Source organism: Pongo pygmaeus, chromosome 16 (assembly GCF_028885625.2).
Source record: "Pongo pygmaeus isolate AG05252 chromosome 16, NHGRI_mPonPyg2-v2.0_pri, whole genome shotgun sequence".
NCBI lineage: Eukaryota > Metazoa > Chordata > Mammalia > Primates > Hominidae > Pongo > Pongo pygmaeus.
In genome coordinates, this window is record NC_072389.2 from 31612242 (window position 1) to 31639716 (window position 27475).

The 27475-nt window shown below is 37.2% G+C and overlaps 1 long non-coding RNA gene across 3 annotated transcripts in view; it reads right to left on the reverse strand.

Moving 5' to 3' along the window:
* Positions 1-27475, reverse strand: part of LOC129013558 (uncharacterized) — a 166974-nt gene that overhangs the window by 16882 nt on the left and 122617 nt on the right. For all 3 annotated transcript variants that reach the window (XR_010123916.1, XR_010123914.1, XR_010123915.1), the window contains 6 exons: positions 25019-25180; positions 23337-23454; positions 21667-21808; positions 19728-19872; positions 9305-9411; positions 8046-8142 (listed from right to left, as the gene is read on the reverse strand). This is a non-coding gene — a long non-coding RNA (uncharacterized LOC129013558). The remainder of the gene's footprint in view (positions 1-8045; positions 8143-9304; positions 9412-19727; positions 19873-21666; positions 21809-23336; positions 23455-25018; positions 25181-27475) is intronic.

Here is a 27475-nt window from a genome sequence, read left to right on the forward strand (position 1 = left end):
CCAGGATGGTCTCAAACTCCTGACATCGTGATCTGCCAGTCTCAGTCCTGTCACTCTTAGAAAAAAGACAAGGCTTATGGCATTTTTGCTTAAAACGTTCTTAATGGTGAATATTTTGTTTTATTAATATATCCAGAATTTAAAACTGTTCAATTCCTCCAGAACCAGGGACTATCATGGAAGATATGAATGCATGAGATTGTAAGGGCCGATTCTTGTGGAATAAAATTAATTCAGACCCCCCAAATAAAGGATGGGCACATGGATGCCTAAACAGCTAAATAAAATACTTATGTTTTGTATAGCTATAGTTCCTATAAGCCAAGATTACAACAGCTCAATGCATAAAATTCAGAGATGATTCAGTTACATAACCTTACCTTTTGACTTTTAGTTTTGGCTCTTACATTGCTTAAAAGAGGTTTTAAGGATTAATGACTGCCTGCCCATCTTCATTCCAATCTGGCCTACAACATTTAATTGGATATAAGACTTTTGATTCTAAGTCCCTTGGCCATAGTGGTCGCACCAAGGAACATGATGGACACAGGTCACGTAGCACGCCGCTCTGGCATTGACATGAGAGAAAATAAAAGTGTGGCTACTGATACTGCCTCTGGCATACCTAGACAAAAAAGGAGAATATAAACTATAAAATAAAGTCCTAAGCCCCCACCAACTTAATGGACACTCCCTACCCTCATGTTAGCCAAAGCAACCTGAAAAACTAATTCAGGACATGACAACAAGAGGGGTGTTGAACAGGCTTCACTATACCTTCCTCCCATTATGGGAATTTAGGCACAACCAATCAGCATTAATGTTAACAATAAAAACTGTCAAACAGACTCTTTATAACAATAAAATAGCAAATTATGAACAGGACTTAAGAACATGCCAGGCAAGAGTTAAGTCTCACATTCCTACACTTTAAAAAAAGCAGACTATGTTTACAACTGCCACAAGGTTTCTGTGTTTCTCTAGCAGCCAAGCAAGCACTAGCCTCAAGATAAGCTGATTGACTTATCCCAGCCACTGTTCCACCAGCCATAACTACAGATTGAAGTAGACAAGAGACCAATTTTGGTAACTTTCTCCTGATAAATGATCACTCACCAAAAACTAGTTTTGGCCGGTTTACAGTAAATGCACACTTGTATGCCTTTGTCCTCAAAAGAACTTTTGAAATATAGGGCATAATTATAATACATTTAAAAGTTAAGTCTCTGCCCCAAAATCAATGAGTCATATGTTCCATGGATATTTGTTAATACACATGGGTCAGGAACACCTTCAAGAACATTTACAACTCCTCCTGTAGCCTGTTAAGTATAGTTAACCAACTTGTCCTCATATCTCCACAGGAGCTCTGGGTACAGCTGACATTTGGGGCTTTGCACTATAATTAAGACTTAATGTTGTGTGTACTTCCTGGATAACTCCAGAAACATATCCTCAGCCCTAAAAGACATGCACAAGCAAACTAATGCTATGTCTAATCTCATGATGTCTTTAAATCATATGGCTTTAGATATGTTCACCGCAGCCCAGGGTGGCACTTGTGCATTCACTAAGGCTGACCATTTTACACACACCCACACACACACACACCCACTAGATCATTCTCACAATATGACCCAAGCTATGCATGTAGATACCCATATTTCTGCTATAGATGCCCTCTCTCAGGACTCTATGACATCATGATTTAGTCGGCTTCCTGGTGCATAAAATCCTTTTATATATATTATTAATACTGTTAAATGCCCTCTTCAGCTGCTATGAATTTAATTGCTGTTGTACACTCTACATGGAGATGCAGGAAATCATTCTCAGAAATTCTTGGATCCTTACATCATACATGCACAGTAAGTTCCTGCTGAAAACTCAAGAATATTTCAAACTCCAGGTAAACAGGTTCCATTCTAATGCTCCAAAACTATGCTCCCTTTCAGTAGGAAGCACACCAAATGAGTATGATGCTCCAATCCCATAAAAATAAAGTGGAATTTGACAGTGGGGTGTTGTAACCAAGTACTTCATTTTCCTTAACAAAATATTTACTTTTTCTCTTTTTCCTGTGTGTTCATGTCTTACTTAGCTCCTTAGAAATGCAAATTCAAACTTTTCCCTCCTTCCTTTCCACCAGCCAAACAACTGGCAAGCACTGTCAGCTTATCTAAGTATATGTTTGCTTACAAATTACCAAATCTTGAACCAAAATAAGCATCCACCAGAATTCTCCTCCATAGAGATTGTCTCAAGACATCAGTTAATCCACAACCTGACTCTTTCCCCAGTGATGCTGGGCAGACTAACGAATGACCCATGACTAGAGATAAGTCATCCAGCAAGTCATGTAGATCCTGCACCTCCACAACCCTTCTGCATGCCTGTTTGCCAATATTTCTTCTTAAAACCATGTTTTCTGCCCAGAAAACTTATATGGTTCCTTCAATATGAATCCAGCCCTTCCACATTGCTAAGCTCTTTCTTTCACATTGCTAAGTGACTTTCTTTCTTTTTTTCTGGAGATGGAGTCTTCCTCTGTCCCCCAGTAGCTGGGATTACAGGCACACGCCACTGTGCCTAGCTAATTTTTGTATTTTTGTAGAGACAGGGTTTCGCCGTGTTGGCCAGGCTGGTCTTGAACTCCTGACCTCAGGTGATGGTCCTGCCTCGGCCTCCCAAAGTGCTGTGATTACAGATGTTAGCCACAGCGCCTGGCCAGTGACTTTCTTTTTACTACCCTTCTGTTATTTGATTTCGCAAGCAGCCATTGCCAAACCTGGGTTTGGTAACAAAATGGTGCCAGGCTGTAATACAATAGATGAGGGGCACATTTTCCTTAAAGCAGGATCAGTCAAATCTGTTTACAGCACTGAAGCCCACAGACCCTGACTGCTGCCATACCTAGCAGAGCAAGCGCCCATCTATTATTATATATTCGCATAAAATACCAGTGTTTTTGATCTGTGGATTGCTCATGTCTCACACATCTTGAACAAGTGTTCCCAACCCTCGCATGTTTTTTGACTAAGACAACAAAAATTAAAATCTAAAAAGAGCATAAGCATGAAAGCCTTTGGAGAACATTAAGGTAGATGAAAATGACAATAACTAAAAAACTGAAATTCCCTTTTTACAAGTCAATGGCACAAAAGTATTTTCTGATTACAGCACTCAATGTACACATTTTCTAAGTGGTATTTTTTATATCTCTGAGAACTAAAACCAAATTTAATAATCACTCATCAAAAATAAGAAAAATTAATATCTAATAGAATAGGTAATCTGTACAAAGAAATGTCATGTACACATTTATAGAAGTGACGTGGAAGGAATTATGGAGTCCAGTCATTGTCTAAATCTTTGTATAAGGGGAAGATAAAGCAACATCATGAAGTTCACACCTGCACAATGAAGAAGTGATTGCTCCTTGTATTCAGACGTGACTGCTACACAAATCAATACCTTGTTAACCTTTCACACGTACAGCAAACTAAGCCATATAATGGAAAGTTTCACACATCTTTTTAAGCATAAGGATCTGAGCCAAATTTTCTTTTCTTTTTTTTTTTTTTTTTGAGACAGAGTCTCCGTGTTGCCCAGGCAGGAGTGCAGTGACGCGATCTCGACTCACTGCAGGCTCCGCCCCCCGGGGTTCACGCCATTCTCCTGCCTCAGCCTCCCGAGTAACTGGAACTACAGGCGTCTGCCACCTCGCCCAGCTAATTTTTTGTATTTTTAGAATCTGTGCCAATTTTGCCTTGTGGCTTCCAGAACAGTTTCTGTCCTTCTCCTTTTCAACCACAGATATTTCAGAGAAAATTTGCAGAAAAACATAAAACAGAGAATGTGTAACATCTGTCTTTTCTAATAAAAGTGATATTCACATTCAATTTAGGAGAGAGAAATATGAGAAAAGATTAAAATAATTAAAAGTGTTCATTGAAAAATAATTTTGAATGCATTTTTAAAACAGAGAAATAAAGGCCTTAAATACACAACACAAAAATAAAACTTTGGTTTTAGATGATGTTTATGAGAACAAACAAAGAAAAAATATATACCCAAGTGTTAAACACATTTGCACAACAAATCATATCAAAACCAGGATAAATATTACAATGCAAGAAATAAAGTCTTAAGGTATCACTCATCAGCCAGCAGAATCAGTACTGAATAAACTCAGCATTATTCAAAAGAACTGAATTCCCCACCTCACCAACAGAAAGGACAAGGAGCTACTGCCCTTGTGCATGGAGACCCCAAACAGTGGCTGTGAGCTCAGAGGCTCCCATGTGGCTTTGACTTTGGTGGGCATGGTCTGGAGGAGAAACAACCTGTCACAGGGTCATCTACACCAGTGCAGGAGGTTACTATGGCTGCATCTCAAGGTTTTCAATACTACTGGCTGTTGTTGAAAGTATGTATACACAAACTGGGGAGTGGTGTTGGGGGACTGTCTCAGATTCCCAAGGATATTAAGGGATTTAAGAGTCTACAGCAACGTTCTAAGTTCTAAACCAGCCGGATGCGGTGGCTCACGCCTGTAATCCCAGCACATCAGTAGGCTGAGGTGGGTGGATTGCTTGAACCCGGGTAATCGAGATCAGCCTGGGTAACAAGGTGAAACCTCATCTCTACAAAAAATACAAAAAAAAAAAAATTTAACTGGGCATGGAGTTGTGCACCTGTGATCCCAGCTACTTGGGAAAGTAAGGTGGGAGGATTGCTTGAGCCCAGAAGTCAAGGCTCCAGTGAGCCAAGATCTTGCCACTGCACTCCAGCCCAGGTGTAAGAGCGAGATCCTGTCTCAAAAAAAAATAATTTTTTTTTTAAAAGTTCTAAACCTACAGCTTTATTGAAGGTACAGCTGAAAGTACTGGTGTAGCTGCAAGACATGCAGGTTGTTGCATTTTTTACTTCATTACAGAGAAGTACAATGGCTAAAAGAAGAGGCTCTGGGCCAGGCACAGTGGCTTACACCTGTAATCTTAGTACCCTGGGAGACAAAGCAGGGAGGATTGCTTGTGGCTAAGAGTTCTACACTAGCATGGGAAACACAGGAAGACCTGGTCTCTACCAAAAAAAAAAAAAAAAAAAATGAATTAACCAGGCACGGTGGCTTGTGCCTGTAGTCCTAGCTATTCAGGAAGCTGAGAGGGGAGGATCATTTGATCCCACTAGTTCGAACACAGAATCTGCTCTATGACTGAGCCACTATACCCTAGCTGGACAACAGGACGAAAGCTTCTCTCTCTCTTAAAAAAGAAAAAATAAAAAACAATCTCTGGAGAGAAAATTATTGTTCTAAATAGACTCTCTTAATAATAAGACAGTGTGGGTTAGGTGCAGTGACTCACACTTGTAATCCCAGCATGTTGGGAGGCTGAGGCTGGCAGATCACCTGAGGTCAGGAGTTCGAGACCAGCCTAGCCAACATGGTGAAACTCCATCTCTACTAAAAATACAAAACAATTAGCCGGGTGTGGTGGCGCACACCTATAATCCATTACTCGGGAGGCTGAGGCACAAGAATCACTTGAACCTGGGAGAAGGAGGTTGCAGTGAGCCATGATTGCACCATAGCACTCCAGCCTGGGCAACAGAGTGACTCTGTATCAAAAAAAAGATAACAATAATGACAATAATAAGACAGTGTGGAATTTGCACAAAGAAAGAAGAAACAACCAGTAACTTAAAAAATAAAAACAGAGCTAGAATGCAGACATATACATATATAAAAATTAATTTATAGATTGATGCATAGGGGAAAGATCAATTTTTATTAAAATGTTCCAGGAAATAGAATATCCACAGGGAACAACCAAGATCTGACTTTTGACCACACATACACGCAAAATCAATTCTAGTTGGTTCATAGGCTTAAATATAAAAATAATAGAGTATTCAGAAAACAATTTAGGAAAATATCTTCATGACAAAGGGTAGGCTGAGCTGTCTAACTAGACCTGAAAATTATTTACCATGTAAGACAAGACACATTCTACATAGTAAAAGTGAGCAAAGACTCTGGGGCAGACAGTATCAAACTCAAGGTTCCTTTATACCTTTCCTGCAGAAAGTCAGCTCAGACAACGAAATGGACCACAGAAGTGAAAATCGTGCTTACTTCATGAGATGTCAGCATGGATTGTATGAAATGATAACATATAAAGCTTGTAGTATATTATCAAGCCTATAATAACCCCTAAAAATTAATTTTCTAATAAATTGTGAGATATATCATTTGCGTCAATTGTAACATGTCATTGTTTCATACAACAGAATGGAAGAACAAAACCACTAACAAATGAAGAACCTAGTACTTTTATCACTTATAAATAAATCACATAGTAATAATATACATACATTACAATTACTGGGAAAAATATTTTCAATGTTCATACATGTGGATATTTGTCTTGTGTCATTCCTACATGGGATGGAACATACAAGAAAAATACATTGACAAAGTTTTTCCTAAATTTGCTCTCATTGAGATGTAACTCTCCTGAATCACTCTTCAACTCATCAGCTCATGATTTTCCCCATATTATTATCACCTGTGCTAATCTGAAGCTTTGGTGATGCTGCACTTCCTGCGAGATTCCTATGTTGTTTCTCCTGTGAGTTTATCTTTCCAACCTTCTGAAACCCCCTATGCAAGATATGATGTTGATGATATGACCTGAAAATGTCAATGGAAGGTTTATAGACCAAGCTCATGTATATGTAAATGAGGACAGTCACATTATGGTCGCCTTCTCGTCAATAATGTTTTAACACTATCAAATTTAAGGTGCATCTGTGTTTCATAAACGTGAAAATGTGCCCTCTACGATGAATGGAATACACTGTCCTCTGTGACTGAACATTTCTCAGTGTTAGATTATGGTGGCTCATTAACTGTATTCTTATCTGTTATTGAAGAAATATGCTTAAATCTTATCACATAAGTTTACCAAGTGCATTTACATTCTACATAGCTATTAGAGACATTAGAGTTATTAGGGGAATAATATAATTCTTCTGTTATCCATGGAAATGTAGTTTTATGAACTATGGTTTAAGAAATCCATTGAGGAAAAAGACAGAAATTATAAAGAGTTACTTGAAAAATTCACTGGAGTGATAGCTTTCTAAAGACCTAGAAAAAGCTGTATCTTGAAACTTCCCACTGCAATCTTAGGAATATGACCAATGATCCTTGTAAGCTTCATTATAAATTCCATTCTTTCAGCTATAACATTTATGTGGCTCGCTATAACATTCATGTAGCTCTTTTTTATTCATTCCTATTTGCTGTTTTAACCATATGGTTGGTGATCATAGAAATGACTTTATAATTAGTCACTGCAGAAGTAGATGCATAATGGTCTTTATAAAATGTTTTAATCTGCCCCATTGCTACTCTGCTCAACCCTGATTTGGGTACTTGGATTTGAGGATTGGTTTTGGTTTTCCCTCAGGAATACACTGATTGAAGAAGAAACACATAAAGTATGAGTTTCTGTATACTCAAAATTCAGTCAACTTCCTAAACTATGGGAGTTTCTTTATGCGTATGCAGAAACTCACATACAAAAACAAAAACTCACATAATTTAGGAGGTTGACTGAATTTTGCCCTACAGTTTTAAATTCCAGCAAGGCTAAATTAAATAAAGATAAAGTCATGCTCTCAAATATCTAAGACATTCTTTCATTGAACTCCAACTTCTAATCAGGTTAGAGTGTGGAGACAAAGTGTTGGGTATTTGCCTCATGATCTGGTCTAGAATTTGGTTTCTTTTAAATGGTATCTCTTTTAGAATTGTGGTGTCCAGTCCAGCCTCTAAGGAACTGTGGGAAATCCCATCTTCCATGCAGTTAGAGTTTGTCTGGGGACTCATTGCTCAGCACTTTGTCAGCTGCTTTCTCCACTCACTAGCATCCAACTGCAAAAAATCTGTTGTGTAAAAGATTCATATCCAGGTCTCTGTAAGTAGGGACTGGCCTAAACCAATTTATTAGAAACATTTTTTGTACTCTGCTTACCTGCTACCTTGGTGGCTTTAGGGTTAGCAGTGGGCAAAATAATTCCACAATGTGAGTGTCAACAGAAGGCACGGTCCCAAACGATTCCTGATGGAGTCTGTAGAATTAAAAGAACTAAATTAGAACATATTTTTCTGAAAGGTTTGAAGGTACAGTTGTCTTTTGATTACTTGAAGAAGAAATCCCTGTACCAAGAAAACATTATCCTGAAGGCAGAAATACGAGTTATGTTCCCTGTCACTGAAATTTCTTATTCTTGGCTTCTAATATCTGAGAGTCATATCTCCCAAAAATGCTTCAGTGGGATCCTGAATATACACTGCTATATGATGTCCACACATGGGGCTTTCTGGGATATGGGAAGGAAAGGCAGCTTTTTCTGAATAAGTGGTTGCTAACACTCCAACTGCTGAGTGGGTAATGGAGAAGGAGAAAAAGGATGACAGTCCCTAAAGCTTGATGGTGTCTTCTTGAAGCAGGTGCACTTGGGTTTGGAAAGGCAACTAGATAAAAAACGCTAGATTGCTTTTCTCTCCATATGTGCCCATTCATCTCTGGAACCCAAAGTCTTTTGCTTATGTCTTTGTTTTCTTTTAAAAAATATAATACTTTTAGAAAACAAATTTATTTTGAAATAATTGCAGATTTACAAAAAGATACACAGGTAGAACAGACAGTAGCATATACCCTTCAGCTAACTAGAATGTTACTATTATAACCACAATATATTCATGAAAACTAAGAATTTCACTGTTTCAAAACTATTAACTGATCTACAGACTTCCTTCATATTTTATCAGAATTTCTTTTTGTTGTATTTTGTTTTGTTTTTGAGATGGAGTCATGCTCTGTCGCCCAGGCTGGAGTGCAGTGGCGCGATCTTGGCTCACTGCAAGCACCGCCTCCCAGGTTCTGGCCATTCTCCTGCCTCAGCCTCCTGAGTAGCTGGGACTACAGGTGCCTGCCACCATACTTGGCTAAATTTTTGTATTTTTATTAGAGACAGGGTTTCACCATGTTAGCCAGGATGGTCTCGATCTCCTGAACTCGTTATCTGTCCGCCTCAGCCTCCCAAAGTGCTGGGATTACAGGCGTGAGCCACCACACCCAGCCTCAGAATTTCTAATAATGATATATTTATCTGTTCCAAGACCTAATCCAGAATACCACATTGCAGTTACTGTCATATTACTTATGACTTGGTGCATAACAAATTCCTACACATCTTAGTGGTTCAAAACCACACACATATTACTCACAGGTTCTCTAGGTCCTCAGTCCAGATGTAGGTGATGGCCCAGGCTAAGGCTCAGCTGGGGAAGGGTCTCCTTCCAAGCTCATGTAACTGTTCTTAGGATTAACCTCTCTGACCTCATCAAGAAGAATTCATTAGTGAATTATTAGAAACACTTAAACAATTAATACTAATTTATTAAAAATTATTCCAAAAAAGTGGAGAAGGCATGATTTCCCATTGTATACTGAGTTAGTTTACTCTGATACCACAGCTAGATAAAGACATTTCAAATATGGAAAATGAAGAACAATATACCTTATGAATACAGGGGCAAAAATCATCAAGGAAATACTAGTAAAACAAACCATGCTGTTTTGGTTACTGTAGCCTTGTAGTATAGTTTGAAGTCAGGTAGTGTGATGCCTCCAGCTTTGTTCTTTTGGCTTAGGATTGACTTGGCGATGCGGGCTCTTTTTTGGTTCCATATGAACTTTAAGGTAGTTTTTTCCAATTCCGTGAAGAAAGTCATTGGTAGCTTGATGGGGATGGCATTGAATCTGTAAATTACCTTGGGCAGTATGGCCATTTTCACAATATTAATTCTTCCTACCCATGAGCATGGAATGCTCTTCCATTTGTTTGTATCCTCTTTTATTTCCTTGAGCAGTGGTTTGTAGTTCTCCTTGAAGAGGTCCTCCACATCCCTTGTAAGTTGGATTCCTAGGTATTTTATTCTCTTTGAAGCAATTGTGAATGGGAGTTCACTCATGATTTGGCTCTCTGTTTGCATGGTACTGGTACCAAAACAGAGATATAGATCAATGGAACAGAACAGAGCCCTCAGAAATAATGCCACATATCTACAAGTATCTGATCTTTGACAAACCTGAGAAAAACAAGCAATGGGGAAAGGATTCCCTATTTAATAAATGGTGCTAGGAAAACTGGCTAGCCATATGTAGAAAGCTGAAACTGGATCCCTTCCTTACACCTTATACAAAAATCAATTCAAGATGGATTAAAGACTTAAACGTTAGACCTAAAACCATAAAAACCCTAGAAGAAAACCCAGGCATTACCATTCAGGACACAGGCATGGGCAAGGACTTCATGTCTAAAACAACAAAAGCAATGGCAACAAAAGCCAAAATTGACAAATGGGATCTAGCTAAACTAAAGAGCTTCTGCACAGCAAAAGAAACTACCATCAGAGTGAACAGGCAACCTATAAAATGGGAGAAAATTTTCGCAACCTACTCATCTGACAAAGGGCTAATATCCAGAATCTACAATGAACTCAAACAAATTTACAAGAAAAAAACAAACAACCCCATCAAAAAGTGGGCAAAGGACATGAACAGACACTTCTCAAAAGAAGACATTTATGCAGCCAAAAGACACATGAAAAAATGCTCACCATCACTGGCCATCAGAGAAATGCAAATCAAAACCACAATGAGATACCATCTCACACCAGTTAGAATGCCAATCATTAAAAAGTCAGGAAACAACAGGTGCTGGAGAGGATGTGCAGAAACAGGAACACTTTTACACTGTTGGTGGGACTGTAAACTAGTTCAACCATTGTGGAAGTCAGTGTGGCGATTCCTCAGGGATCTTGACCTAGAAATTCCATTTGACCCAGCCATCCCATTACTGGGTATATACCCAAAGAACTATAAATCATGCTGCTATAAAGACACATGCACACGTATGTTTATTGCGGCATTATTCACAATAGTAAAGACTTGGAACCAACCCAAATGTCCAACAATGATAGACTAGATTAAGAAAATGTGGCACATATACACCATGGAATACTATGCAGCCATAAAAAATGATGAGTTCATGTCCTTTGTAGGGACATGGATGAAATTGGAAATCATCATTCTCAATAAACTATCGCAAAAACAAAAAACCAAACACCGCATATTCTCACTCATAGGTGGGAATTGAACAATGAGAACACATGGACACAGGAAGGGGAACATCACACTCTGGGGACTGTTGTGGGGTGGGGGGAGGGGGGAGGGATAGCATTGGGAGATATACCTAATGCTAGATGACGAGTTAGTGGGTGCAGCCCACCAGCATGGCACATGTATACATATGTAACTAACCTGAACATTGCGCACATGTACCCTAAAACCTAAAGTATAATAATAATGAATAAATAAATAAATACAAACCAGAAACATGTAAAAGGTATTATACATTATGTCAAGGGTATTTACCTCAGGAAAGCAAAATTTGTTTCAACATACAACTAGTGCTATGCACCATATTCATATAATAATGAACAAAAACCACATAATCATCTCAGAAGATGCATAGGCACTTGAGAATTCTCAAACTCCCTATGAGAAAGACATGCAGCAAATGAGGCAGATAAGGGAACTGTCTTCCTTTTAAAGGGGATCCATGAAAAACCAACATATCATCGTACGTTATCTGAAAGGTTCACTAATTTCTCCAAGATTAGAAACAAGTCAAGGATTTCCACTCTGGACACTTCTTTTCAACATTGTATTGGAGGATATAGACATGGAAACTAGTCTAGAAAAATAAATGTAAGGCTTCCAGTATGGAAAGGAAGTCAAACTATGTCTGTTGGCATATGACATGATCTTATGTATAAAATTTCCAAAGGGCTCTAATCAAATATGGTTAGAATTTAGAAACGAGTTCAACAAACTTGCAGTATATGTCAATATATGTAAAATCCTCTGAATTTCTATATGCTAGCAATTAACAATCTAAAACAAAAAATTCAGAATGTTCCATTTGAGATGACATCAAAAATAAGTTTATCAAGTTAAGTATAAGATATATACACAAAAACTACAGAAAGCATTTTGAAAAACAATGGAAAAAAAACCTTTGACGATTCATTGCTTATAAAGGTTAATGTTGTTAGGCTGACAATATTTTCCAAATGGATCTATAGATTTAATGCAACCTCTATCAAAATCCCAGGTGACATTTACTTTCTCTAAATTCACAAAGTTTATCTAAAATTCATATATAATGCAATAGACCCAGAGCAGCCTAAATAATTTTAAGAAAGAAGAAGAAAGGTTGGCATGGGAGATACATACTTCCTGACTTCAAAACTCACGACAAAGTAATAGTAATCAAGATTTATAGTACTAGTATAAGAATATAGATGTTGATCAATGTAATAGAATATAATGTTCAAAAATGAATTCTTACATTTATAGTGAAATAATTTTATGTCACCAAATAAATTATATATGGATAAATATTTGTAATAAAACATTTCTGAAACAAGTGCATATTCCATGCAAGTCGAACTCCTGCCTCATACTGAAAATGTAATTGACTCAAAATGATCATATATCTCTATATAATAGCTAAACAGGCCCAAAATATAGAAAATAACACAGGAATACACCTTCCTGGTCTTAGGTTAAACACTCTTTTCTAAGATATGATGCTGAAAGCAAAAGGGAAGAAGAAAACACAGGTATATTAAACCTCACTAGAATTTGAAACTTTTGTGATTCATGCTACACCATCAAAAATAAAGACACCCAAAGAATGCGAGTAAATATTTGCAAACAAAAGCAAAAATTGGCAAATGAAATCTAATTAAACTTAACAGCTTCTGCACAGCAAAAGAAAACTATCAACAGAATGAAAAGACAACCTACAGAATGGGAGCAAAGTTTTGCCAACTATGCATCTGACCAAGGTCTAATATCTAGCATCTATAAGAAACTTAAACAAATGTTCAAGAAAAAAAACCAACCCCATAAAAAACAGGGCAAAGGACATCAACAGACACTTTCAACAGAAGATATATATGCGGCTAACAATCATATGAAGAAAAGCTCAACCTCACTGATCCTTAAAGAAATGCAAATCAAAACCACAATGTGATACCATCTAACACCAGTCAAAATGGCTATTATTAAGAAGTCAAGAAATAACAGATGCTGGCAAGGTTGCGGAACAAAGGAATTACTTACACACTGTTGGTGGACGTCTAAATTAGTTCAACCATTGTGGAAGACAGTATGAAGACTCCACAAAGACCTAAGAACGGAAATATCATTTTACCCAGCAATCCCATTACTGAGCATATACCCAAAGAAATAAAAAGTGTTCTATGAAGAAGACACATGCATGCATATGTTCACTGCAGCACTATTCACAATAGAAAGAACATGGAATCAGCCTAAATGCCCATCAATGGTGGACTGCATAAAGAAAATGTGGTACATATACACCATGGAACACTACGTAGCCATAAAAAAGAATATCATGTCCTTTACAGGAAAATGGATGGAGCTGGAGGCTATTTCCCTTAGCAAACTAATGCAGGAACAGAAAACCAAATACCATATTTTTTCCCTCGTAAGTGGGAGGTGAATGACAAGAACATATAAACACCCAGCGGGGAACAACACACACTGAGGCCTATCAGATGGTGGAGGGTGGGCGGCAAGAGAGGATCAGAAAAAGTAACTAATGGGTACTAGGCTTAGTACGCTGGTGATTAAATAATCTACAACAAACCACCATAACACAAGTTTACCTATGTAACAAATGTGCACATGTACCCTGAAACTTAAAAGTTAAATTAAAAAGCAAATATTTGCAAATTTTATAGGTGATAATGGTCCACTGTTAATCATATATGACAACATCTTAGAGCTCAAAAATAAAAAGGCAAATATCTCAATCAAAAATGGAAATTATTCAAATACCTAATTCTCCAGAAAAGCTACAGTCATGTCCAAATCACATGAAAAGACACTCAATGCCTTTTGCTGTTATGAGGTAGGAGACTGGCAAGTTGTTTCCTAGTCACAACCCTGCTGATCAAAACAAGATCTGGTCCAGACAGCATGTAGTAAAGAAACTGGCAAAAAGAGACAAAGGGATCCCTGGTTGTCCCCATTGCTCACTGGCATGAGACATTCCCTCCAGTGCCATGACTGTTTACAAATTCCATGCCAACAACCCAGAATTTACTAACTCTTTCCATGGCAACAACCCAGAAGTTACTACTCTTGTCCTGGAAAGTTCTGAATAACCTGCCCATCAAGTTTCATTGATCCACCCCTCAATTTACATGTAATTGAAAGTGGGTTTACCTTAGTGTAAAGATAATTGAAAAGAGCCCATAGGTTACCAACCGATGCAATGCCTATGAGTTAGCACTGCTCTTTAAGGAGCAGTAATGTTCAATAAAACATTTCTGTCCATCACCACTGGCTTGCCCTTAAATACTTTCCTGGGCAAAGCCAAGAACCCTGACAGCTGAAGCCCCAAATTTGGGGCTCACCTGTCCTGCAACAATAGGGGGAAGGGAAGTCTAAAAAAACATGATATATACTTCAAAAATCTAAAAGGTATATTGCTATGGGAAAAAATATAAGTTGGAAAAGGCAAAATACTGTGTAAGTCCACCTATGTGACTCTCTAGAAAAGGAAAAAATTATAGTGATAGCAAAGAGTTCGGTGGTAACAAGAGGCTTGGGAGAGAGAAAAGTGGGATCAGTGAAATATAGGAGGTTTCTTTGGGGCAATGAAATTACTCTCTCTGATTCTGTAATGGTGGATACATAATAATGTTTTCTGAATCCTGAAGAACTTTATAACACAAAGAGTGTATCTAAATTGTGCAAATTTAAAACCTTATTTAGTAGGTAGAGGGTTTCCAAGGAGGAATGCCTAAAAAAATAATGTAACTATGCAATGAATATATGGAATAGCCTCACTAAAGAAAGTGGAGGAAAGCAATGGACCTAAGTAATTTGGGTAATAAGTGAATATTCTGAGGCTAAACGCCAAAGTATTTATACCTAAGTACTGTACTTTACTTGATAAAATTGTTTCCCATTGGGGTATAAGTTACCAGTTCTGAAACCACTCTGCATGGATGTTCGGGTAGTATGATTAAGTGAATAGCATCAACTTCTTCACAGGGAGAGTAAGAGAATACACACATCATTCATATGGTGCTGGATTAGATCATATGGTATTGGAAACAGTAGAAATTACACAATTATACAATTAGCCTGGAGTACAATTAAATACACAGTTAGGCTGGAGCACCTAGTAGTGGTTAAAGAAAAGAAAATGCTAAAAACAAAACCAACCAACCATACAACATTGAACCTTAATTATGTGGGTATTTCAAAATTATACCAGAGATATCTAAAAAAACCTTCCAATAGCCAACCATGGAAAAATTTGAGCAATCAAATAAATTAGCATATGTAAAGTACAAAATAAATTTCCATGTTTAGATGATGATATAAATAATTTATGAATAAATATGCAATAGAATAGACACAAGTTTACGGTTGAGGGTTCAGATAAACTTGTAGACATTCTGCCAATAAGAAGGTAGATCATGAATCCCCACTTTCTTTTTTTTTTTTTTTGAGATGGAGTCTGGAGTCTCACTCTGTTGCCCAGGCTGCAGCGCAGTGGTGTGATCTCAGCTCACTGCAAACTCTGCCTCCCAGGTTCAAGTGATCCTTCTGCCTCAGCCCTCCGAGTACCTGGGAGTACAGGCACGAGCACTGTGCCTAGCTAATTTTTGTATTTTTAGTAGAGACGAGGTTTTGCCATGTTGGCCAGGCTGGTTTCAAACTCCTGACCTCAGGTGATCTGCCTGCCTCAGCCTCCAATAGTGCTGGGATTACAGGCATGAGCCATTGTGTTTGGCCCATGACCCGCACTTCTTGAATGTGTGTTGTGTTAGTGACTTTGTTCGGAAACATTCTATGGGGAAAGGGAAAAATAATAATAATTTCACAGTGTGTGATAATTTGATAAAAACAACCTCATCTAAGTGATCAAATTAACATTAACAGTGATAAAGCCTGTTGAGAGCCCGTGCCCTTGGTATGATGTGAGAAGAATTGCATCTTTCCTCTGTCATCTTCCTCTCCTAAACCCACAAATCTAGTCTTATCATGAAAAAACCTCAGAGAAGCCCACATTAGGAATGTCAATGTCATCAAAAACTAGGAAACTCTAAGAAACTGCAACAGTCAGAGAAGTCTAACAAGACATGATGTCTAACTGTGCTGAGGTATCCTGGATGAGATCCTGGAATAGAAATTAGACATTAAGTGAAAATTAAGAAAATCTGAATAAAGTATGAAGAGTAGTTAATGATACTGTTTAAAATTGGTTAATTGTGACAAATGTCCTACATTAAGAAGTTAATAAAAAGAGCAACTGTAGTGGGATAAATGGAAAGTTTATGTACTGTATTTAAAACAATTTTGTAAATCCTAAATGATTCTTAAATGTATAGTTTCTTTTTATTTAAAGTCACTGCTGATCTTATAAAATAGAACATAAACAATATGTTGATAGCCATTAATGGATCTCCTTAGCTTCATCATCTTCCTTAATCACTGAAGGTCGCCATTACTGTGAATTTATTTATCCTCTAATCTGTGTTTGTTATATTTATCTCTATGTTTATATTTCTAATATCCATAATGTTTAGTTTTTCTTGTCTTCAAACTTAGATGACATGTGTTTAATGTATACATGTCCCTAGTTTAAGAAATCATGAGAAAAATCCATACTGTGGGACATCTTACAAAATATCTGACCTGTACATTTCAAAAGGGTCAAGGTCAAGAAAAATAAGTGAAGACTATGAAACTTGCAGATTGGAGAAGGCCTAATGTGTCAGTTAGACCCTGCAATAGTGTCCAATGATCCCCACCTGCAAGAAATACCTGTGATTTGTTGAGTTGCCTCCTCCGTGTCTCACATGACCAACACATGTGAACTCAACTTTTTTCCACCTCAGAGCTCCCCTAGACAGTGGCTACCTTGGTGGGAATGGAGTGGACACAGGTCTGACAAGTGCCACAAGGATGTCTGACAGTATAAACAAATATCCTGTGAGAAGGATGCTGGGTCAAAGATTGTACACTTATGCTTTGGGGTATCCATCAGGATAAATAAGTATCCAATGAAAGGCATACTGTAAATATCCAGGACACAGTTTCCTGGTGTCCTGTTGGACAGGGTAATAATTTACAGTCACTGCCCCTAGAGAGACCTCAAGGGATTATTAGATATAACAAAAATACAAGAGATGTAGAGGTGATTTTATAAATTATGGCTCAAAGATCCCAAGGAGAAGGAAGACAGAAATGGTAAAGTGTTACTTGAAAGTTTGCAGCAGAGTGCAGCTCTCTGAAGACAGAAAATCCTGTATCTTGAGACTTTTTGCCTTAATCTTAGAAATATAGGCAGAGATTATTCTAAGGTGCTTTCCAAATCTGATTCTTCATCCAGATAAACTACATATATTTTTTCTGCCTCCCCTTTTATCCTTCGTATCCCATGAATGATGGTCATGTGAATCTCACTGTAAGCAGGGACTGCAGACACCTGTGCATTGCTGTTTTTTCTTTTTTTTTTATTATTATTATATTTTTAGTTTTAGGGTACATGTGCACAATGTGCAGGTTAGTTACATATGTATACATGTGCCATGCTGGTGTGCTGCACTCATTAACTCGCCAATTAGCATTAGGTATAACTCCTAATGCTATCCCTCCCCCCTCCCCCCACCCCACAACAGTCCCCAGAGTGTGATGTTCCCCTTCCTGTGTCCATGTGTTCTCATTGTTCAATTCCCACCTATGAGTGAGAACATGGGGTGTTTGGTTTTTTGTCCTTGCGATAGTCTACTGAAAAAGATGATTTCCAAATTCATCCATGTCCCTATAAAGGACATGAACTCATCATTTTTTATGGCTGCATAGTATTCCATGATGTATACGTGCCACATTTTCTTAATCCAGTCTATCATTGTTGGACATTTGAGTTGGTTCCAAGTCTTTGCTATTGCGAACAGTGCCGCAATAAACATACGTGTGCATGTGTCTTTATAGCAGCATGATTTATACTCCTTTGGGTATATACCCAGTAATGGGATGGCTGGGTCAAATGGTATTTCTAGTTCTAGATCCCTGAGGAATCGCCACACTGACTTCCACAATGGTTGAACTAGTTTACAGTCCCACCAACAGTGTAAAAGTGTTCCTGTTTCTCCACATCCTCTCCAGCACCTGTTGTTTCCTGACTTTTTAATGATTGCCATTCTGACTGGTGTGAGATGGTATCTCATTGTGGTTTTGATTTGCATTTCTCTGATGGCCAGTGATGATGAGCATTTTTTCATGTGTCTTTTGGCTGCATAAATGTCTTCTTTTGAGAAGTGTCTGTTCATGACCTTTGCCCACTTTTTGATGAGGTTGTTTGTTTTTTTCTTGTAAATTTGTTTGAATTCATTGTAGATTCCGGATATTAGCCCTTTGTCAGATAAGTAGGTTGCGAAAATTTTCTCCCATTTTATAGGTTGCCTGTTCACTCTGATGGTAGTTTCTTTTGCTGTGCAGAAGCTCTTTAGTTTAATTAGATCCCATTTGTCAATTTTGGCTTTTGTTGCCATTGCTTTTGTTGCTTTACACATGAAGTCCTTGCCCATGCCTATGTCCTGAATGGTAATGCCTAGGTTTTCTTCTAGGGTTTTTATGGTTTTAGGTCTAACGTTTAAGTCTTTAATCCATCTTGAATTAATTTTGCATTGCTGTTTTCATGAAATGCTTTGCTCAGACCACTTGTTACTCTTGTCAGTTCCACTTGTTGATACTTAGAAAACGAAACAGGCTTTGATGTTCCCCAAAGAGTGTACTGAATGAAGAAGAAACTCTTATAATGTATAATTTAGAATGTTGAGCATATTTGCACTGAGAGTTTCAGCTTCTACTAGGGCTCAATTCAGTGAACAAGAAGCCCTAATCTCAAGTATAGGAGTCATGCACCCTTTAAACTTTATTCAATATTCAGACTAGAGGGCGGAGACACCATTGGGTTCTTGCCTAAGGATGTGGTGGGATGATGGGGTGTTTTCAATGGCATCTTTCTGAGAATTCTGGTGGCCAATCCAGACTCAGCTATCATGGTAATGTTTAGGAGCTTAGTGCTCAGCACTGTGTCCTCTTGTGCCTGGGACATTATGGTAGCAGAGTTTTATGTCGATCACTTTTCCAGTCTTAACCCTGAGCACACAGAGCTCATTGACCCTCTTGCCACCTAGAGATGAGTCTGTCCTTCTACACATTTACTTCTGTCTCCTTCATGGCCTGCCACTTGGTGATTTTTTTTTTTCTTGAAGAATTTGGTCATGGATGATCTTCACAGTACACATCATAATAGACTATATGTATGCATTGAAATGAAGAGGAAAATGGGATTGTACAAGTCACTTACCTTATAGAAACTCCTGTTATAATGAAATAAAAAGAGCAAACCTCTAGTACTTAAGATTGCCAATTTAAATGAAACCATCCTTTCCTATGGGGTGAATTGTAAGATTAGAGGCATAAGAAGGTTTACTGAATTATAAACGCCCCAAATAATAGCACCTGAATTACTGCTACGATCTTCTCAGAAGTGAGAAATATGGTCAAGGTCAGCTCTGTCTCTCATTCTAGGTCTCCAGGACGCAGGAGTTTGTTTTCTCGCTGAAGCTACGAACATGGTATGGAGAATGTAGCCCATGATCACGGTCTGAAAAAGCAAGAGTCTTGACTTTGTGGATGTCCTTGGGAGTGTAGTATGCAGTCCCATGGCTTACTAAGCTTTGTGGGCATGGTTCCTGGAACATCCCTGGTGTTCCTCTGTAAAGTGGTGTGGCTGTGAACAAGGAGCTATGTTGGGGAAGGGGGACAGTCCTCCCTGCTGTGGGGATCTTTGTTTAGCCAGCACATTTGCAGAGTCAGCACTCAGCCTGCATCCATCTCTGAGATCACTGCATGGTGGGCTGGGGTATGTTGTACTTTCTTTCCTTTTTTCTATTAGGCTATTTCCACCTCTGCACAACACACTCTGTATCACTAACATGCCTCACATTCATATATCTGATATCTGTCTAAAGGTTCATTTCTACGTCTTTTTGAGCAGGAATTAAACTGCAACTCCATGATTATAAACTTTCTTCATATCTAGTTAACTTTCCTCCATGATAATGTCTAATGCTGTGGCTTTTGGGCTTGTCGCTTGAAATGGTTTGGCTGTGTCTCCACTCAAATCTCACCCTGAATTGTAATAATCCCCATGTGTCAAGGGCAGGGCCAGGTGGAGAAAACTGAATCATGGGGGCAGTTTCCCCCATACTATCCTCATAGTAGTAAATAAGTCTCACAAGATTTGATGGTTTTATAAATGGGAGTTCCCCTGCGCAAGTTCTCTTGTGTGCCACTATGTAGGATGTGACTTTGCTCCTCATTTCCCTTCTGCCATGATTGTGAGGCCTCCCCAGCCATGTGAAACTGTGAGCCAATTAAACCTCTTTCCTCTATAAATTACCCAGTCTTAGATATGTCTTCATTAGCAACAAGAGAACAGATTAATATACCACAGGACAACACAGATCCATGATGGGAGTGTCAAGAGAATGTGTGCTCCCATAAATTCGTGATGGAGTCTGCATGAAAGAAAACTGAATTATCACAGTGTTTTCTCAAAGGCTTAAGGCATCATTTTCTTTTAAAACTTGGGGGAAAAAAAAGTATCCCTGTACTAAGAAAACACTCTTAATGCGGAAATATTTATGTTCACCATCACTGGTGTTTCTCAGTCTTCTCTTCTAATGTCTGGAAGTCATGTCTTCTAAAATGTCTTCATAGTGAGATCCTACAAAGACACTTCCAGAAAGTGCCTGAAAACAGGGCCTTCTAACATATGTGAGAAAGGTGTCTTTCCTTGGAAAAGTGGTTATGAACACAGGAATTGATAACTCTGGGTAATGGGAAGTGTCATGGGAAAGAAGAAAATGGATGAGTGTCCCTGGAGCTTGATGGTGTCTTTCTGAAGCAGGTGTCCTGTTGTAGGAATGGGGGATAATAAGGCAAGCTACTTTGCCATAGTCTCCTCATATCTCCATTCATCCTCTGATATGTGGTTTTATTGTGGTTGAAATCTGTCTTTGTTATTGTTGTTTTATTTTTTGGTACCTGAATATTACATTTTAAGAAATATTTTTATTTCATCATAGTTTTAGTTTTACAGAAAGTAGTAAACATAATAGAGTTTCATATATCCTACAGCTTCCTGAAATGTTAACACCTTATATCACAATAGCATATTTATGAAAACTCAGAAATTGACACTGGTACAAAACTATTAACTGGAAAAGGTTTTCTTCATATTTTGCCAGGTTTTCCACTAGTGTCATTTTTCTGTTCTAGGATCTAAACCAAGATACCACATTACATTTACTGTCAGGCATATAACTTACCGATTGTTGTACAACATATTACTACATAGTTTAGACTTTCAAACCCTGCCCTACACAGTACTTACAGTTTCTCTGGGTCAGACGCCTGGCAGAGATTTCAAGGGAAGGCTCATCTGGGGAAGGATCCCCTTCCAAGCTCCTGGGATTCTCAAGAGGATTCGATTTCTTTCCAGGTCAAGATGACCTCACTGGTGAGTTATTCAAAGCCTTTTGGGAATTAATAACAATCAATAAAAACAGACGAGTAGAGAACCTTTCCTAATGCAATGTATGAAGCCAGTGTTCCCTGACACCAGGCTAGACAAAGACATTTCAAGAAAAGATTACAGACCAATATGAAACAGGTAAAAAGTATCAAGGAAATACTATCAAAATTAACTAGTAACATATAAAAAGGAGTATACACTAGGAGCAAAACTATTTATCCCTGCAATATAAGTCTGGTTAAACATACAAAAACAACTGGTGTTATAAACTATACTAATAGAATTTTTTAAAAAGACTCATGGTCACCTCCAAAGACACAGAACAGGCATTTGACAAATTCCAAACCCATTCATGATAAAAGCTCTGGGAAAATTAGGCATAGAAGAAAACTTTCTAAACCTACAAAGAGCATCCATGGAAAACTCACATAACATGAGGAAAGACATATAAGCCAACAGAATAGAGTTGAGCACCCCAAAATCAATCTTTATATATAGGGCAAACTTATTTTCAAGGTTGGAAAATTAATTCAAGATGAAAAAATAGTTTTTCAGCAAATGTTGCTGGGAGAAAGGGATATCCACATGCAAGTTAAACTGTTTCCTCCACCATGTATGTATTTGACTCAAAATAGAATACCTAAGAGCTAAAACTAAAAATCCCACAGAAGAGAACATAATAATAGATTTTCATGGCCTTACATAAAACAATGGATTCTAACATGTGACACAAAAGTACAAGTGACAGAAAAAAAAAAATAGATACATTCAACTTCCTTTTAAGATGCAAAGTACACCCTCAAGACAACTGAAATAATGGAAGAAGATATTCTCAAGTCATATAACTGTTAGGAGACTATTATCCAGAATATATGAAACATTCAGTCATGCACCACCACACCCGGCTAATTTTTGTATTTTTAGTAGAGATGGGGTGTCCCCATGTTACTTAGGCTGGGCTCAAACTCCTGGCCTCAAGTGATCCACACACCTGAGCTTCCCAAATTACTGGGATTACAGTCATGAGCCACCGTGCCCAGCCTCATTCTTCATTATTATTTTCTAAATTTGTATTTCTAAATAATATATTGTTCAGGTTTTTTTTGTCTTCAACATTAGATAAATATGTGTATAAATTAATGTTTAATCTTACTGAAATTATGAAAAAATATAACAAATCCATATTGTGATACATCCTATGGAACACCTGACAAGTTCTTTTCACTAAGATAAAGGTCAAAAAAATAAGTGAAGACCCAGAAACTGATACAGATTACACAGGACCTGATGTGGCAGGTAGGTTCTAAGACGCTTCCCAATGATCCACACCTCTAGATATGCAGAACCGTATTCTAATATCCTCACTGTGAGGTTTAGACATGCCATACCACATGTATAAACAAACACAAAAGGGGCAAAGTGTATGGAACAATGGTTTGTAAGAGAGATTATATCAAACAGCGAAGGACAGTGATACCTGAGACATACAATACTGTGACATGAGCTCTATCACTGCCTCAAGATACCACCTTGGGAGATGTTCCAGGCTGTGGTGTCGCATGGACTTTGGAAGACACTGTAAGTTGAGAAGATGGAACTGAGAGTCGAGTGCAGATTGGCTGGATTGCATCTAGCATTTCTTCACATCTAGCGGTAAGAATGGGAGACATCATCCATGTCAGCATCCATGAAGGCTGGATTGCTATTGTCATCATTACTCACTGAAATATGGTTCACAGAAGTATAGGAGCAATGCAGACAAAGGCAAAGACACAAAGAAAAGTTACTTGAATGATGATTTAATACTGCACAAAGACTGACACCTTTACATGTCGTACCAAAACCAAGGCTTAAAAAATAACCATTCGAGATAAAGTAAATGATGTGTATAAGTTGAATGAACCAACCAAGTTCACACAGACCTACTTTTACCATACAATTTTCACACATGTGGCTGATAAACTCAATACATTAGAAAATAATGAAAGTGGAGCTTTCTGTTTATAAGAGCAGAACAAAATTATCGAAAAATAAGGATTAAAAATATTTTTACCTCCATTTGTTTCCCTATAAAATCTTAAGTTTGCCTTATATTTGGAAAATAATTTGTCCTTTCTTCACTACATAAATTCTACTGCCATTCTAGTTTGCATGGAGTATAGGGTTGCTATTTATATGAAGTAAAATTAAGTTAATTGGTGCCAGGCTGTAATACAATAGATGAGGGGTTGTTATTATTGTTGTTATTTTAACCAAGATCTGTCATTGAAATTCAAGAGACCTTGACTGCAGCCCTAACTGGAAAATCAAATGCCTATCTACTGATTTGGAGCACTTGTAAAATATCAGTGTTCATGCTCTCTTAGTTGCTCACATCTCATAAATCTTGGACACATGTCCCCTATGTCCCTAGAATAATTTTAGAGCATTATACTGATTATTACCTTTCTTGTACAGTAGGCATATGTTACTGAGTTTCAGTGACTCATTCTGTATGAATGCTTCACTCACAAGAGGATGTGCTGTCAACATATTCGTGTTGGCATTAAGGCACTCCTCAGGGCAAGCTCTCAATAAATTCTGGTCTGTTTGTTGGAGTCCTGCTAAATTATATCTGAAAATGGGGCTTTTTGAGACATGTGAGTAATAGGCATCTGTCTTTCAAAAACTGGTTATATAGTTAGCACCAGATGCTAAAACTGGTGACTGAAAAATGCGGAATATGATGAAGAAGGTGAAAGAGGATGAGTCTCTGGAACTTGGGGGGATCTTCCTGAAGCAAGTGTACCTGTGTTTGAGTTGGTAAATCAATATGGAAAGATGCTTTGCTATTCTCTCTCTACGTGCCCTTTCATCTCCTGAGCTGAAGGTATTCTGTTTGTGCTTTGGAATTATTTTCATATCACATTTAATATTATTTCAAAAACATCTTTTTTCTTTGAAATAATTTTAAATACACAGAAATATGCACAGATAGTACAGAAAGCTTTAGATAGCATTGAATTACATGCATTGTAATAGATTATGTAACCATGAGCCCTAAAAAATAGTTGGCACAAAACTATTTATTGAAGTATAGGTTTTTTCCATATTTTACTAGGCTTTTAAGTAATGTCATTTTTCTGTCCAGGATACCATATTGCATTTACTGTCAGGTGTATTATTTATTGCTGAGTAATAAATTCTCACACACTAAGTGGCTCTTACTCACAGTTTCTCTGTGTCATGAATCCAGATGTAGATGATGGCCAAGGACGAGGTCTCAAGTGAAGGTTCAGCTGGGGAAGGATCCTCTTCCAAGTTCATGTGATTGTTGTTAGGAGTCAAGGCCCTGTGCTGGTTGAGATGACTTCACTGGTGAACTATTCCAAACCTGAAAATAATTAATAACAATCTATCAAAACTCTTCATAAAGACTTAAACAACAGTAAAAGTGGAGAAGAGATCACATCCTGATGTATACTATTAGTTTACACTGATATTACAACTAAAGCAAGACATTTCAAGAAAGAAAAATTAAGAACAATATGTTTATAAATAAAGGGCAAATGTCTTCAATAAAATGCTAGCAATACAAATCAGCAAATGTAAAAAGAATTATACACCATCACCAAGGGTATTTGTCTCAGGAATAAAAATTTGGTTTAACATACAAAATAATTAGTGTCATGCTGTATAAGAATAAAATAAAAAACAAAAGCCATATGGTCATCTCAAAAGATGCAGGAAAGGCACCTGAAAAATCCAAAATCCATTTTTGATAACAGTATACAACAAATTAAGCCTATAAGGAAAGTTTCTTTATTTTAAAGGGCATCCACGAAAAACTCAGTATCATCGTAATTTAATTTAAAGGCTCAATAATAGTATAAACTTGGACATACAGATCAAAGGCCTTTTAAAAGGCCTGGCAGGAACTTCATATTCTCATTCTCTTTGGGATTTCAGCTGGTAACTTATTAAGACCTACTTTTGTGAACATTTTAAACAGATAGGCAAATTATAGCAAGAAAACTTATAGAGCTCAAATGGTTAACTGCAACTATTAAGTTAAGCAGAGATATCAAAACCTCTCTTCCTCTGTTTTCTTTTCTGCCTGCTTCAAACTGGCTGTTACTAAGCTGTTGGTGCTGTGATAATACTCATTTTTTTTTGGACTAACTAGAAAGTAAACATAGGAAACTTGTTTAAAACTGAAGGAAAAAAAAAAAGTAAAAGATGCTTTTTTAAAAACAAAACTGCCATAAAGATTGCTTTACCCAAATTTTGGTTCACAGCTTTCACTGGATTATATATTGGAGAAAAGAAAATTTAGCCATGGAAACAGGTTTCAGTTTTGTCAGACTATAATGTGTATCCAGCTATTTTTATAAAATACTGAGTGTGTACTGTTATTTTATGGTTAGAATCCCAAGGTAAAAGCTATTAGACCTTTGCTTGTGTGTATATACATATTTAGATATGTTGGTGTGTATGTACACATATTATGTGTTATGTCTAGCCTGCTACCAAATTGACTTATAAGTAAATAAGCGCTCACAAATTAAGTCAGGATGCTTTTCAAGTTCACATATATTTAGTAATCCTTGACAAATAAAACTGGTTTTAAGATTATTGGTGACATAATATTAGAAATATCTTCAAAATGATCAGCATATATTTTTATCTGAGTTCACTGAACAAATGGTTTTGTATTTATCTCTGTCTATATATTAAGGTGTCAGGATATGACATAAAGGTTATAAGACCATAAACCCAGCGAAAAACAGAATCATTTTTGTTTGTGTGATTTTACAGATGAGTTAGACTAATTTAATATTACTAATTCAATGAAAACAGTTAAATCTTCAGTGCTCTTGATAAAATGCCCATATATTGAACTTGAAGGTTCTTACTTAGGTAAAACATCTTATGTCCACAGACTTTAAAAACGGGTAACAGGGACATAACTAAATAATTACTACATTTGTGCAATATCCCAGTTTTCAAAAGTACTCTAGGTAAACTGGTAAAATGGAAAAGGTGAGTACATGTAAATGAGATCAATGCTTCTAAGTGAAATTTTTGTATAATTTAAAATCTTAAAATCATTTTGGATGCTTACTAGATGTCTGGGTCATTTCCAATTAAGAAAGGGTTATTATATAGAGAAAACTGCTATAAAAATTGTGAAATGGTTCTCATCTATACAATACTAACATCTGATAGTTCAGGATTTCTTTTTTCCTAGGTTTCTACAAAATGTGCAAAAGAAGAGGTGTCCTTATTGAGAAAAAGAATTATTTTGTCTAATTTAAAAGTTATCTAAAAGTTGATTCAAATTATGGGTTTGAAAAGGTTATTTATGAAACAAGCTAGAAAGAAAGCACTAAGTGGTGAAGAGAGATGTGAAGAAAGATACAGAAAGGAACATATACTTTTGGTAAAGAAGGTTAAAAAGGAAAAAGAGTAATTTTATATGAGAAAGAATCTTGTATGGTAAATTATTCTCCTGAAGTAAAATGACTGGTTATTTAAAAAACACGTTCTTATTACAAGGTTAATCTAGTAAAAGAAAACTGAAAAAAATTAAAAAAACAAACAGGTACCATAGGACAAGTATACACCCCAAGCATGTGACAGATGGTCTGTATAAGTCACCATAAAGCTGGTGAAGGGGAATTTATAA